Source organism: Mytilus galloprovincialis, chromosome 2 (genome assembly GCF_965363235.1).
Source record: "Mytilus galloprovincialis chromosome 2, xbMytGall1.hap1.1, whole genome shotgun sequence".
Lineage (NCBI taxonomy): Eukaryota > Metazoa > Mollusca > Bivalvia > Mytilida > Mytilidae > Mytilus > Mytilus galloprovincialis.
The window spans coordinates 99,151,663-99,168,820 of NC_134839.1; positions in this window are offsets into that span (position 1 = coordinate 99,151,663).

A 17,158-nucleotide genomic window follows, 5' to 3' on the forward strand; every position below is an offset into this window, starting at 1 on the left:
ATTTGTGACTTGTTGCAGCCATTTTCCGAAGAAAATGGTCTGTTAAATTTGGTGTTATAGCTAGATTGTGGTGGTCAAGAAAAGTACCTGCACGACAAACAGGTTTCACAAGATTAATTGATAATTGCAACAATATTTGGAAAGAAAAGCATAGATGAGATCCAAATTTTGCCAAATGCAGTTGGTGTAAAAGTATCAATTTATACAGGTATACTTTAAGTATATATGAAGTTGGATACTCATTACGCTGCTGTATTTGACGTTCATTTTGAATAATTCTGATGAATGCATAAAATACTTACTTTAACTTTGTATTTAACTTGCAATCGATATTGTCTCCAGATAATAACAAATATAAAAGATTAGTACAATATAGGTAACACAAGTTTTCAACCTAAAAATATTTGCCGCTTACGTAATTAATAACTTTTTTTAAAAATAATTTTAACTGAACAAACGCAAGTACAACACTAAAAAACTCATTAAATGAAAATAATATACTTCGAATATTCGTATCGATAGCTCACATTTATATTACTATAAGATGGACCAGATTTTTTTTGTTCATTTACAACTGTATTAGCTTAGAGATTGATTTAGGACATTAAATCTTTACACCGCTGTTTCAATCACGAGAATTATCATGCTTAAAATGATAAATGAACTGCCTTCTTTAAAAAAAAAAATAGAGTTCGGTAATTTAAATAATACTGTGTAAGCTGATTTTAGCGCATACGTCACGTCTTATCGGTGATATTCTTGATTAGACAAGACTATGAGTTTGAGACTATCATTAGTTATATTATACTGTATCGAATACCACGTATGATTTCCGTTTTAGCGTGCACAAGGGGTAATTGTTTTTTGGGGGAGCGAAAATATTTAAAATCTTTAAGAATCAAAACTCGAAATCTTCTCAACAGAACAGTTAAAATCATCCGTTGACTTATGTAAATAGAACCCGATGAATTATCTAGTTATCAATAAACGTTTTATCGGACCTCTAAACTTTGGCAGTATGATTAAGAACTGTGGATCAGCTTCATAAAATGCCCTGTACCAAGTCAGGATCGGTGATATTCTTGATTAGACAAGACTATGACTTTGAGACTATCATTAGTTATATCATGCTGTATCGAATACCACGTATGATTTCCGTTTTAGCGTGCACAAGGGGTAATTGTTTTTTGGGGGAGAGAAAATATTTAAAATCTTTAAGAATCAAAACTCGAAATCTTCTCAACAGAACAGTTAAAATCATCCGTTGACTTATGTAAATAGAACCCGATGAATTATCTACTTATCAATAAACGTTTTATCGGACCTCTAAACTTTGGCAGTATGATTAAGAACTATGGATCAGCGTCATAAAATGCCCTGTACCAAGTCAGGAAAATGGCCATTGTTACATTATAGTTCGTTTCTGTGTGTGTTACATTTCGGTGTTGTGTCTCTATTGTGTCGTAGTTCTCTTATATTTGATACGTTTCCCTCAGTTTTAGTTTGTAAGCCGGATTTGTTTTTTTCTCTATCGATTTATGAATTTTGAACAGCGGTATACTACTGTTGCCTTTATTTAGCAGGGCGCTATGCATACATTTTCCCTTCAGGAAATTCGACGTTTGGAGTATCTAATTTACATAAATTTCCAGACAAATATATTTAAGGTCATCCACTTATTGGCTGGTGCAACCAAAATTGGCATTTTATAAATAATAAAAACAAAATCAAAGATTGTGTATGACCGATGATGGTTGGTAATAGCTCTGACAGTTAGTGCTAAAGTCTCTTATGTGAAGCGACAGAATGTTCATATTTTTTTTTATAAATAAAATACTCAAGTTTTCTATCCCTTTGCATAGATAACTTAAGACAGATTTGGAACAAAGTTTTTGGAAATTCAGGTTTTCAAGGCTTGGCAACTTTGTAATATATTTGATTACATGTACACTGATTCGTAATATGTAAACCGAAGGCAGGTCTAGCATACTAATGTTTAGCCTGACATTTTGATAATGATAATAATGATATGAAAAAGAAACTTTTGCTAAAATATCAAATAATTATGTATAATTTAGATGAAAAGCATGATGATGGTTTTTTTCCTTGGAAAATAAAGTATTTTATCAATTATTGAAAGCATTGTATCTAGAATATCTGTTTGTTTACTTCCAATGTACATACAATAATAAGTTGAACGTACGATAAAAATTCATAGATACGCAATCACATCAGTTCTTGGCAATACGTTTTGGACTTTTTCTGTTTATACCTCTTCCTATTTTTAATAAGCTTTGGATTTTAAAATATTTTGACCTTGTTCATCACTAAAGAGACATTGATTGTCAAAAATTGGTATCGTTTTTGTAATAACTATCACTGGGTGGATGCCTTTGGTGGTGGACTGATTGTCCCAGAGGGCATCACCAGCCCATACACCATTTCTTTGGTACTGGCAGGAAAATACGGATTCTATGTTATTAAAAGTTGCTGTCAAAATTTTGGGAAATTATTTGAAATTAAGGAATGAATCTCCCTCATCCACCTTGCCCGGTTTGGCTTTACGTTCTGGACATATTTTGTGTACGGCTCTTTGTATTTTAATAAGCTTTGGATTATCAAATATTTTTGCCTCGAGCATTACTGAAGATAACATTGATTGTCGAAATGCGCATCTGGTGCAGAACACAAATTGGTACCGTTCATTTTATTACAGTACGTAAAATCTGAAATAAACAATGAAAGAACGACACTTTCAATGCACGCACAAAAAAAAACTCTTATTTATTATTATTAACTGTACATAGATACCGGTATTTGTAGCACGTGTACGTTACCTAAACTAACAAATATATTCTTCGGTGGAGTTTTTTTGTCAATAATGACAACTGTCATTTTCCATGTATAAGAATAATACATTTTGTATGCACCTTAAAATATTTAACAATAGTTATCAAAGGTACCAGGATTATACCTTAGTACGCCAGACGAGGATTTATAAGTACCGAAACCATTGAAGAGCTATATGACAAAAATACCTAAAATTGATAGTCAAATTCATCTAAAGTCAACTTTGTCTGAGGGAGTTGAACTCTTAGTTTCTTAATAATTTCAAAATTAATAAACGGACAATTTTAGACATTTTTGTAAAATCATGTCAGTACTGAAGTACTGACTACTGAGCTGATGATACCCTCGAGGACTGATAGTCCACCAGCAGAGATATCGACCTAGTGATGTAAATAAATTGAAAACAACACCTTTAATAATTTCCGTCTGAAGCGCTTTTCTGGATTTACCTTCACCTGGAACGCTCAAAACCAAACAATTCCGAGGATGTAAAGGTACAGAAACCATTGCAGAGCTATATGACAAAAATACCTAAAATTGATAGCCAAATTCATCTAAAGTTAACTTTGCCTGAGGGAGTTAGTTTCTTAATTATTCCAAATTTATAAACGGACAATTTTAGAAAAGTTTGTAAAATCATGTCAGTACCGAAGTACTGACTACGGAGCTGATGATACCTTCGGGGACTGATAGTCCACCAGCAGAGGTATCGACCCAGTGCTACCTGCACAAGAAAGGGTGGAAATAGACGCATTTGTGTTCAACTAATCATAACTACTTAAATTTGATCAAAACTTAGTATCTTAGAGAGATTGACAAACAGACACTTTACTGACTGTTAAATACACATTTTCCTTACCATTAAAAAGTATAATACTTATTATGGAGTACAACGGGTACACATAACAATATCCACTTTTTGACCTGTTTTATCATTAACATACTACAGTACATTTAGTTCAAAGTTAATTAGTTATATTTTTCAAAAATATATAGCCAAAATGATATATTGTATCCATTGCTAAGTTGGTCTAAACGCAAATAAACAGTAATAATTACCTGATGCATTATTTTTGCTGATTTTATATAACAATCTTCTGTCTTTTTGATGACTGTTTACATAGCGTTATCACACTTATCATGTTTAGGACACATGAAAAAGATAATAAATGTGTGTATTGGTTGCATCGTAACAATGACGTAAAATTGCTTTCGAAGAAAGAAAGTAAGGACATAACAAACATAAAACTCATCTACGATACTAGGCTAATGATTTTACACAAGACTCTCTGCAAGCGCTCATTTTTAAACAATTGGCGGGTCAACTCGTGGACGAAGTTTTAAATTAAAAAAAAACACCAAAGTTTTGTTTTCATCATCAACAAAAATGAACTATAAACAACAAACACGACATGAAGTGATATAATCAAAACAATAAGTTACAATCATCTTGTTTTCTCAGCGGTTACAAGGTTTGTCGTTGAAATCAACAATATTTTGAAACAGTAGTTCATAACTCCGACATTAAAGTACAACTCTACTTGATGTTGATACAGATAACAGCAGTGTCCTAAAACTATGACATTGTCACTTGATAAATTACATTGTTTCAAACTGTTACTGTGATTGGATACTAACAGTAGTTGATTACTAGAAAGAAAAAAAACTAAATAAAAAAAAAAAAAAAAATGTAAATTAAAAAATCAATATTCTGAATAAATGATGATAACAGACAACGAACAAAATCTAGTCAGACATAAATAAGACAAACAAAAAACAAAAACAAACGAACGAAACCAAAAATTAATATATCAAACTCGTTTAACAAAATAAGAAAATCGTCGAAACTGATATTCAAATGAAACATTCAATCATTATGCCCGCGTCACACTGTCCCGATTTTTACGCCGATGGCAACACGATTATGGAAATTTTCAAAATCGGGACTGATCGTATCCAGATCGGGCTATTCGTAGTGCCATCTTTAACCATCGTAGAACCATCGGCCACTTTTTCTAGCCTTCGGGGACAACTTCGGGAAGGGTTCTAAATTTTTTAACATGTTAAAAAATTCCCGAAGGTGCGTCCGATGTTGAGGGTTCGTATTCAGTTCGTATCACCATCCTCATCATCGTAATGTCACCGGGAATGCATCTTTGAACATCGTATTGCATTCGTGTTTCCATCGTTTCCATCGGGCAGTTTTGACATTACGATGTCTACACGAATGAATCACGAAGCTACCCGAAGGTCTTACAATGGCAACACAACTTCGTAAAGACCTCGTAATCCCGTCGTGTTGCCATCGAATAAAAGTACGAAGGCGACAAGATGGAACTACGACGGCAATGAATTCAGCTAAATGTAAGTTAATTTTCGCACTAAAATACATTTAAAGTGCCATGCGCGATATGCACTGGTCAGTCTAATACGACAGTTAAGAAAGACGTTCACAAAACATGGAGCTCATATCATATGATTCTATGAGAACAAGAAAGGCGACAGCGTTGTTTCTATTTATTCAAATGGAACAAGAAGAGCAGCTATTACAGGCTCAGGATTTACTTTTACAAGTAAAATATTATTTTTTGTCAATTTTTCATATCAAGTAACATAATGAAAATCATAAACGCGCCTCGTACACCAACACTACAGGTACACGTATATAGGGAAACCAACTTTTTCTTCATTATTCTGATTTTTTATGTATCGTCTGAGTTGTCGTCACACGAATGTTTACTCCATAACCGTTTTGTTTTCTATATGTCATATTTTGCCGCATTTGTTGCTTTCCTCAACATCCTTCCTTTTGTCTATATTATTATGATATTCTCCTGGAAAGAGCTCTTTTTGAATAAAAGGGATCAACGAACCCATTACCTTACCTTTAAGATAGATCAGTAAATATGGGCATAATTATGGGTAATTATTCAGACTAGTGCACACATTTTACAGTTCAAACAAGGCAATGCCGAGCGTGGCATCCCCTCGTATGTAACATATTGGGGACAAATATGGACACTATATTTGTATATGACACATGCAGAAAATGGTAAATTGAATCCATATTTGATACATAAACTATTTTTTTAGAAATCAACAAAAACATTCAGTAACTGGAAATACCTTTAATATTGTCTTTAGAACAAGCAGGTAAAAAAATGAGCAACCAATTTCCTGTGTATTATGCTATTTCAAGGAGAAAAAACAAGTCCATCTGCATGACCTTGACCTTTGGCCTTGAACGTAAAAAAGGTCAGATCATTACAACACTGGCGTCAACGTGATGATCGTAACTGCAATTACGATCATCCCAATATGGCAGACACAAATATAGGGATATTTTAGAAGGCTGATTTTTCCCCTTTAACAGCTTATTTTCAGATTTGTTTTCTATCAAGAAAAATCTTAATAAGCATTGCCATTGAATGTGTTTTTCATAAATTATAGAAAAACAACCCGAAGAACGAAAATCGAGATTAAAAAAATCACGATGATGATCGTAACTTCGTCTATAGATGATCGTAACTTTGACTTGTTTTTATAAAACGATGATCGTAACTCAAAATTTATGAATGTTTTGTTTTCACTAAAGAACACCCTATTTAGCAGTCACGAAAAAAAAATATATCATGATTTTAAAATTAAACAAAGAATAAATGAAAACCGCTATTATAAAAAGAAATAACATAAAGAGATTAGCAGACTTGTATACAAATGTCCTCAATACTATTTTTTTATGAGTAATTTAGTTATAACATTCAAAATGGATTTACGTTGATATGAAGTTGATATAAATATCATTTTCATGATACAGTTTAAGAATACAGGCCAAAACTTTCACTTAATAAAGTAAAGGAAGGCATGAAGTTACATTATATTGATGACTTTCTATCGGTTTTAAATTGTTGCCTGGCCTTATTTTTTCATAATCAAACTATGACTATTAAACATTGCTAGACTACAGAGCCGGACTTAGAGGGAGGGTCAAGGTGCTGGCATCACCTTTTTTTGTGGGGGAAATTTGGTTGATTTTATAGGGAATCAATGCAGCATGACTGTAGCGGGCCTACTCTTAGGCAGCCAGTCCCCCATCACTTTATGAAAATCTCTGGATACGCCACTGGACTACTGTTACCTATATGTACCATGGGTTGGCTATTTATATAAAGAAGGAAAAGTTGAAATAGATGGTATACACGTTCATATTAGATTTTTCAAGCTACAAATCCTTATATTTCTACGGTATATGACATGTATTATTGAAGTTGGTCGAAGAAGTTGTTTTGGGCCAAACATATCAATAAGGTATCTACCATTTGATTTTTATAAGGGGTGATGAAATTTAGCCGAAAAGGCAGGACAGGAGATTTGAGTAAAAAAAGGCCGGATGAACATCTTGGCCAAACAAAAAGGCAGGATGACAATTTACGTTAAAAAAAATCAGGATGAAAAAAAACCGGTTGAAAAAAAGCAGGACCGAATAGAGTAAAAATAAAAACGCAGGATAGAGATTTTAACATAAAAAATGCAAGACAAAATAATTCATCCTAGCCCCTCCCCCAAATAAAAATCCAATAGTAGCTCCCTTTATTGACGGTTTCATTGTTTTTTTTTTCATTCAACAGATATGATTGAACTTCTTAATGCTTTATTTTTTCAACCTCTCCTTTAAAAATCCCAAATCTGTTAATAAAAGAAACTATAAAGTCTGAATTCCCCAAAAAATACCAGATCCTCGAAAGGTGCTATTGTCCCTATAATGTGTAGGGGGAGGGGGATGAAAAAATCTCCTTTTTTTACAAACTGGTCATTAATATGAACTGTCCAATATCTTATTTATATAAACATATGAAATCAATATAAAGTTGTTAACCCCCAATGCATTTTAATATTGAACTAGATAACAAATAAATACGAAATCTCGAGAAGTCATAACCATTTGTGCATTTACCAATAGGACGTTACTCTCCCCTCAGTGGTCGTTCCTTATTATTATCACAAAATCAGCTGATTACGTACATTTTCTCGCATACTAGACAGCTTTATTTGTCCTTATTTATCAGAAAATGCTTCGTTGGAACAGACAGTTACGATCATCTTAAGTAAAAGTTACGATCATCGTTGATAAAAATAAACAAGAGTTACGATCATCATCGTGATTTTTTTGTATCTCGATTTTCATTCTTCTTGTTGCTTTTCCATCCGGTCCGAAAAAATATTTCAATGGCAATGCTTATAAAGATGTTTCTTGACATGATACAAATCTGAAAATAAGCTATTAAAGTGGAGAAATCAGCCTTATAAAATTTCCCTATATTTGTGTCCGCCATATTGGGATGATCGTAACTGCAGTTACGATCATCACGTTGACACCGGTGATTACAAGGAGGAACAATATACCAAATGTGGTTAAAATCTTTTGAAGCATATTGGTTTTAGAGTGTCCACAAGAGTGATATTGCCTTGTATTACAACTGCCACTGTGACCTTGACCTTTGAACTTTAAAGTCAATAGCGCTTAAAACATTATTAACGAGTAGCACCATACCAAGTTTTGAGCATTTTGGTTCTAGAGTGTCCATAACAATTTTATCTACACGCAACTTACATGTAGTAGGCGAGGGGATAATAAACTAAGTTTTATAAGAATTAGACAAAAAGATGGATTTCCCGCCATGCATGGCAGACTTGTACAGAAACGATATGTTGTCGAAATTCTGTTTTACCCTTCAAGCCCACGATCTTCCGTCTTATGATTAAACCAGAAATTAAATGTACAATATAATATATATTCAATATTGATCAAACAATTTAAAACGCGGGATGCCTTCGGCATATAATTTAAATGCATCGTAAGCTGTACACGACGTCTTTTAGACATCGTAATCCATCGTGTAGCCTTCGTAACCCATCGTGTAGCCTTCGTGATCCATCGTGTAGCCTTCGTAACCCATCGTGTAGCCTTCGTGATCCATCGTGTAGGCTTCGGTTCAGATGTGAAGCTTAAATACCCGTCTTCGGTTAACCTTCGTATGTCCATCTTTTGCTATCGTATATAATTTCGGCACCATCGTATAGACTTCGTTATTCATCGTACTTGCTTCGGTCACTTTTTTGTATTTTAACGAGATCGGGACCAACTTCGTACGAACTTACAATTTTCGCATTCGGGTGTCCATCGTATATAAAAATCGGGACAGTGTGACGCGGGCATAAACATTTAACTTATTAGATATATATATATAAAAATTGTATTAAACTGTCGATAGCGATATAAAAAGGCAGACAGTTAAAGTTAAATCGTTGCTCAAAAAGCAAAATCATCAGTTCCTTTCATCAAATAAGGAACAAACTTTTATTAATGGACAGGAATGGACTGGACAAATGACCGACATTAAAATGGGTGTCATCAAACTGTCATAAAACCAAAACCCCTCACAACCGATAAGACAAAGTCATAATGTAAACCGTCATTAAACAGGGAGATATATGATGTGCACTCACCATTTGTTTAAAGACATAATAAGGGGACTAGCCAAATTAATGAGCGACAAAAGTCACAAATTAAGCAAAGAGGAGAGGGGAAAAAATCGTGACTAAATCTAAAATTGATCAGCAAACCATAGACGGATTAAGAGCAGAATAGATTTGAATCAATTATAAAAAAACAGATAAAGAATTCAATCGATAACGAAGTTAATAGGTAACAGTTTTGGTGGGGTTCGTGTTGTTTGCATTTAGTTTTCTATGTTGTGACTTGTGTACTATTATGTCTCTGACTTTTTTCCTTTTCAGCCATGGCTTTGTCGGTTTATTTTCTATCTATGGGGTTGACTGTCCCTCTGGTATCCTTCGGCCCTCTTTAACAAAATAGAAAAATTAAAAAAAAGTATGTAAAACGGATAAACTTGCGAAAAAGATGGTAGTATTTAGCTTTAATTTAAATTTGATCAATTAATAAAACAAAGATGTAAAACTGTTAACGGTCAGGATCTTATCAGACATGAAAGATCATCAAAATTTGCTATGAACCTTGAACTTAAAAACACGTACATTGGAAAATCGTTTGTTCTCTAAAAGACAATATAAGCAGGTACAACGCTTGGTATTTTGCAAATAAAACCGTTTTTATATTGTATATAAACCCTAGTTTATGCTTTGGTTAATATATAGTATAATATTCAAACATATTGTCGTTAAATTGACGCTAATGCTTACATTTTCTTTTTTTTTTTTTCATGATGACCGATTTGTGATTACTTTGACGAATTTTAAGGAAATTATTTTTGATAAACAGTTTAAAACCGTATATCGTATATGAGCTAATGCAATTTAGATTTTATTACTTTAAATGAACGAAAAATATATAGTCAATTTAGGTTAATAATATGACATTAACAAGTTGAAATACAAGGAACATATTGAAATATGAGCTAAATACTACTCTAGTAAATACCCAGTCTACGAAAAACAATATTATGTTGAGTATCAAAATTCATCCTTTGCTATATAAAGTTTTCCACTCTCGTTTACAACTTACATTTAAAGAATGCAGAAATAATACTCATGTAAGATTATCGTTTTTTATGACATTAATCATACTATTTATATTTGGTATCGTAATTATCAATAGTGTATAATGTATCAGAAGTTGTAGAGGGCAGTATTGGACACTGGTGCGTGGTTTTTGTCCACACAATATTGTGCACTGTTCCGTCCACACAATATTGTGCTCTGTTCCGTGGTTTTTGTCCACACAATATTGTGCACTGTTCCGTGGTTTTTGTCCACACAATATTGTGCACTGTTCCGTGGGTTTTGTCCACACAATACTGGCACTGTTCCGTGGTTTTTGTCCACACAATATTGTGCAATGCTCCGTGGTTTTTGTCCACATAATATTGTGCACTGTTTCGTGGTTTTTGTCCACACAATATTTTGCAATGTTTCGTGGTTTTTTGTCCACATAATATTGTGCACTGTTCCGTGGATTTTGTCCACACAATATTGTGCACTGTATCGTGGTTTTTGTCCACATAATGTTGTGCACTGTTTCGTGTTTTTGTCCACACAATTTTGGGCACTGGTGCGTGGTTTATTGTCGCACAGGATTTGACACGGTTTTGTTTTTTTCTTCTGCACAGTATGGACACTGTGGCATGGTTTTGTGAACTTGTTTTAAATGCAACGTAACGTAATCCGTCGTATTGTGGTGTTTATTACGATTTTTTCTTGAAAGCTATGTGTCTAGATGCCTTTTTCCTTGGTTTCTTATTTTTTTTTTTTTTTATATTTGAAACTTTGAAACATATATATTGGGAAATGTAATAAATCTAAACAATTGTTCAGTTAAAGTGTTAGAAATAATAGAAAAAAGAAGATGTGGTATGATTGCCAATGAGACAACTATCCACAAAAGACCAAAATGACACAGAAATTAACAACTATAGGTCACCGTACAACAATGAGCAAAGCCCATACCGCATAGTCAGCTATAAAAGGGCCCCGATATGACAATGTAAAACAATTCAAACGAGAAAACTAACGGCCTTATTTATATAAAATAAAGAACAAAAACAAATATGTAACACCCAAACAAACGACAACCACTGAATAAATAAAGCGATTTACTTGTTTACTTTCATTAAACAAGACTATGCATCACTAGATAAGATGTCGCCGTGTTTGCCATCAATGCACCATGACCTGAATGCAATGGCAGATTCAAAATGGAAATGCAATATCTTTTAGAGTTTTATAAGGTCATATTACATTTACATGTTCAAATTTCGTACAAGGAACGTTTTAAAATATGAACTGAATACTACTCATGCAGAAAGACCTGTCAACAGAAAAAAATACTGTTGGGTTTTAAAACTTATCCTTAGATTTATCATTGTCGTGTAGAACACTAACAGTTTATTTATAGACTATATACGGGTATGTTTACTTCTATTTGTAATTACTCATGATTACGATATCCGGGTTGCTTCTATTTATTTTGTTTAAATGTAATATAAAAAAAATCGTGACAATTTACAACGTTTAGTCATTTTAGTTTATAATGATTTTAAATCACATGTAAAACACCATCTTGGCAATATTTTTTACAGACACATTTCTGTTTGTATCCGGCAAAATAAGGATGGATAACAATTTCAATTGATGCACCCTGTATCGTTTTTTTTTTTCATTTGGATTCATGTGATTTCCGTAAACTTTTTTGTTACCTTGATTTGTTAACGCTAATTAGTTAGCAAAATCAAAGGCTCAAACAAATCGAACAAATGGTAAACAACTATTATGTTCCTTACTTGGTACAAGCATTTTCTTGTGTAGAAAATGGTGGATTAAACATGGTTTTATAGTGAGCTAAACCTCTCACTTATATGGGGTATATATTTCCCGATTGATACGATATTCTCGTGGTTGCATTTCCTATCATGATTTTCTTGATAGAGGGTTACTGCTCACTAGGAAGCTATTAAACCAAGAGTTCCAAATGGTGAAGTTGGAATCATCCCTTCGTAAATTTTACGGACGCCATCACGAGTTGGTTGACCGTTATGGAATAACCGTTTCACAAATGATATCCTTTTATCGTGATGGCACTTACTTATGGCCGATGCAACTGCTGGTTTCGTCCCCGAGGGTATCACCAGCCCAGTAGTCATCACGTCGGTGTTGACATGAAAATCATTTATATGAACATTTTATGAAATTTACTGTTTGCAAAAGTATGAATTATTCGAAATGTTCTTATCATAGGCATATATTACCTTAGTCGAATTTGAACAACTTTTTTTGAAATTTTGGATAATGAATTAAATTCAGCTTAATACTTGTTTGGCTTTATAACTATTTCGATCTGGGCGTCACTGAACGAGTCTTATGAAGACGAAACGCTCGTCTGGCTTATTAGTTAGTAGCCTGGTACCTTTGATTATATCTATTTACACCACTTGGTTGATGCTGGGGGCGTTTCTTCCCTAATGGTATCACCCGCCCAATAGTCAGCACTTCGGAGATGAGCATGAATATCAATTGTGTTGTCATTTGTATGATTTACTGTTTGAAAAAGTATATATTATTTGGGGTTTTCTAATCCTAGGCATAGTTTACCGTAGCCGTATTTGGTACTTTTTTTTTTAAATTTTGGGGCCTTAAGGATGTACTTAGGTGAGGTTTTGGAATTTGTGTCAAATGTTCGGACTCCTTGGTGTTTTTCCATACAATACAATGTAAAATATTTTGCCCCATAACACCCATTTATTTTTTCATATAAGACTTAATAGCTCATGAAAGGTCATTAACCAAAACTTTAGAAGATTCTTAATTTTCTTTCTTTTGTTTTGAGAACTAATAATACCAATGCAAATATAAGGTAAAAGTCCGAGTCAGCCTTTTCCCGCCATATTTTAAATCTCAAATATCTCAAAAAGGAGGTCCATGACCTGTCAATATTTTTAGCTTATTTTTATCCTCAATTGATGCTCTACCAGTTTATAGTATTAATTTTAACTTCTTAATTTATTAATTTTCACCTAACCTCACCTAAGTACATCCTTAATGCTTTTCAACTTTAAACTTGTTTTGCTTTCTAACTATTTCGATCTGAGTCTTATGAAGACAAAACACGCGTCTGGCGTATTAAATACTAATTCTAATGCAACAACGTTTGTAACGTTCATTTTGATTGGATAACGTGACTTTCTTACATGGCATCAATTGACAATTGATGCTATGGGACGTACGCGCAAGCGCAGACGGCATATGACAGATTCTAAATACATGTTTTAACGTTGTTTTCTGTCAGTTTCATTAGAATGGAGATAACAATATTGTATTTAAAGCTCCGACAGCATCAATTTGGGATTTGATGGTCGCAAATACCCGTTTACTGTCTCCGCTAACGCGTCGCCAGTAAACTTAATTTGCGACCATCAAATCCCCAATTGATGCCGTCGGAGCTTAAAATACAATACAGTTATCTCCTAAGTCTGATACCGTTGACAAATATTAACTAAATACCGATAATTACATATATGAATGTTCCCGGAACTCTGGAGGTACCAAAGTAAGATCTTTTAATCAGAAAAACTAGCCAAATATGTATTCATTAGTTTGGTTCAAAACTATGAATATGAAGTTAAATTGGAATCAAACTTTTTAAAATTTTCATCGAAAGATCCTGATCGCAAAATAGGTTTTCTTTATATTTCGACGAAATGATATGATATAAATTATACTGTATAATCCTGAAATTAACCGAACTAAGTACTGTATATGCATTCTGTTCAAACACACATGCCGCGCTTTCACATATTATCCGTCCGATCTTTTATTTTACGAAGTTTGAACTATAATGTTATATAAGTTTTTTTCGCATTGCAGGTAGTGCATTCATATCAAGAGACGCTTATCCTGTTGACGCATCTTGTCTTCCTCTGAAGAAGTTCATGCTAATCCCTCAGTATGTAAATAATGTGTGGTTTATACATTGATTTGTACCATTCTAATCGAATTGCTAGGATCAAACATCGATAAACTACTATTGCTAATTCAAAGTATGAAATTTGAGAAAATGTTCTCTGCATTAAATGATAACAACGTCATCGTGGAAAATAGCAAGACGAAAACTCGCAAATTGGTATAAGGTCGAGTCTATGTACTGTTCATTTGTTAAGATAATGATATTTCTTTAAATTTTAAGTTTTTTGTTGATCTTCAAACCAAGATGGTCGTCTTTATGAAAATAATATTCCATTTAGAGGTGATTAGAATGTTCTATAACCATGATTTCCAAACACCGGTCTTACTCTCTATGCGCTTTTGATCTTGAAATACTAATATGGTTGTATATATACTAGTCAACAAAAGAAACGATACAAGACTTTTTTTTTCAAATTTAAGATAAAGTTTTCCGTTTATAGGACCAATATAGAAGGTAGTAATACTTAATCATTATGGAAATATAAATCCGTTTAAAAAAAATATTTTTTTGCTTTCGTGATGTTTTTTGACGATTTTTTTTTGTTTTTTACAAAATTTACATAAAACGACAATTTGAAAAACAGAAGTTTCAACTAATGATGCCAACCTCTCATTTAAAGGTGAAAACAATGTTTGCCATCAATTTGTTTTTAAAAATCATAGTTTCTTCGTTTATTTGTTTACCAAAATTCGGCCCCACGAGAAATCGTTAAAATGTATACATTATCAACTGATTTACCATAGACAGTATGTGTAAAGTGATATTCAAAAAGCTGTCACAATCTTAAAACTAATCCGAAATGTTCCAAATTTACTGTGTGTTGTTTTCATATCCAAAGCATTGATTTGAGACAAAAATAAAATATTTTTTTTTGCATTTTTTGAGATTTCAAAAAAACACTTTTTTTCTCAAAAATTTGAAAAAACAATATTTCAACCCATTAGTTACAACATGAAACACAACTTGATTAGCATATTGAATATTTTTAAACAAAGTTGAAATTTTATTTAGTACTTAGAAAGTTAAGTGTCGATTTTTTATTCAACTTTCCGCAAAACTTATTTGCACCCTATAGTCGTTTACAGGTAATTTAGATACTTTCCGACAAGTTTTGATTTTCATTATCACATGTGCATACATTGCAAATGAAAGCTTTTTAAAATAGTGTATTTCATTTTGTTTTATATTAAATACTTTTTGATAAATTTTATTTCAAAGTCGTGTATCGTTTCTTTTGTTGACTAGTATACTTCACCTATATGGTTACTACATATCAAGTTTGTTCATATCTTTTATGATTTTAGTGTCAGTTTAAAATTTAAATGGGTTTGATTTTTTTAGGGGACTTTCCGTTTTAAATTTTTCCTTGGAGTTCGGTAACTTTGTTACTTTACTTTTTAGTATAGATTAAAGTTCCACACAGACTCTTAAGGAAACACCTGTTATCATCATATGGTTAAAAAAACTAGTTAATCGGAGTTCAGTATTTTTGTGATTTTACTTTTTACATACTGACTGCGTTGTATTTGTAGACGAAATACGCGTTTAGCGTTAAGAATTTTAATCCTGGTATCTATGATGAAGTTATGTCGGATTATCCGTAATTGATCAGCAATGTTCCTCTGTCATAATTTATATACATCATATGATATAAAATATATGTTGGCAAAATGCATAAAAAAGTTGTAATGTACAGGTATTATCTTATTTGACAACAATGACAATGTAAAGGATGAAAAATTGCAAATAACTTTTAAAACTCAATGGATATATAAAGGAATTTGATGCGACTGTCATACGAGTGAGATGTTTATCGACCTATAAAACCAGGTTAAATCCACCATTTACCACAAAAGAAAATGCCTGTAAAAAGTAAAATCACAAAAATACTGAACTCAGAGGAAAATCTAATCGGAAAGTCCATAATCACATGGCAAACGCAAATGACAAAACACATCAAAAACGAATGGACAAGAACTGTCATATTCCTGACTTGGTACAGGCATTTTCAAATGTAAAAAATGGTGGATTAAACCTGGTTTTATAGCGCTAAACCTCTCACTTTGATGACAGTCTCATCAAATTCCGTTATATTTACAATGATTCGTGAACTAAACAGACACATCTATCTACAAACACATTCATTGATTCGCGTGTCTGACGTCAGAAAATTTTATATGTCACATATATTTGTCGTTCAATGTATATAACAAACCAGGATTATGACAGTTGATATCCATTCGTTTGATGTGTTTGAGCTTTTGATTGGCCATTTGATTAGAAACTTTCCTTTTTGAATTTCCTCGGTGTTTCGTATTTTTGTGATTTTACTTTTTTCGTTACAAATCACATAAAAACTAACATAAAAACATTCGACACAGAGCATCCGTATAAGAGTACTCGCGTTCAATGAATGAAGTCTAGTTTAATTTCAACTGCAACTTATAAATCAATCATGTTCTCTCAAACAACATTTTTGAAACAAGGATATTTACCAGATGTGTACACGAATAAAAAATGTTTGTTGAAGTTTGAATAAGAGGTTTAGTCCACCAGCAAAAACGGTAGTACTGAAAACGCTTTTTTTCTTGATTTAAGATAAAATGTAGATGAAGAAGTAGATGCGGTTCTCTATCCTTAAGCGAAGACTTATTGTACAATGTTGTATTATTGCATCATCATCATATTTTTTGTATTCATCTCTCTATGAGTACCAATGATCGAAAAGGTATCATAATGATAGTGTACTTTATACATTGTACCTTTTTATACCAGTTCTCTTTCATTTCTAAAACAACAATAGCATAATGC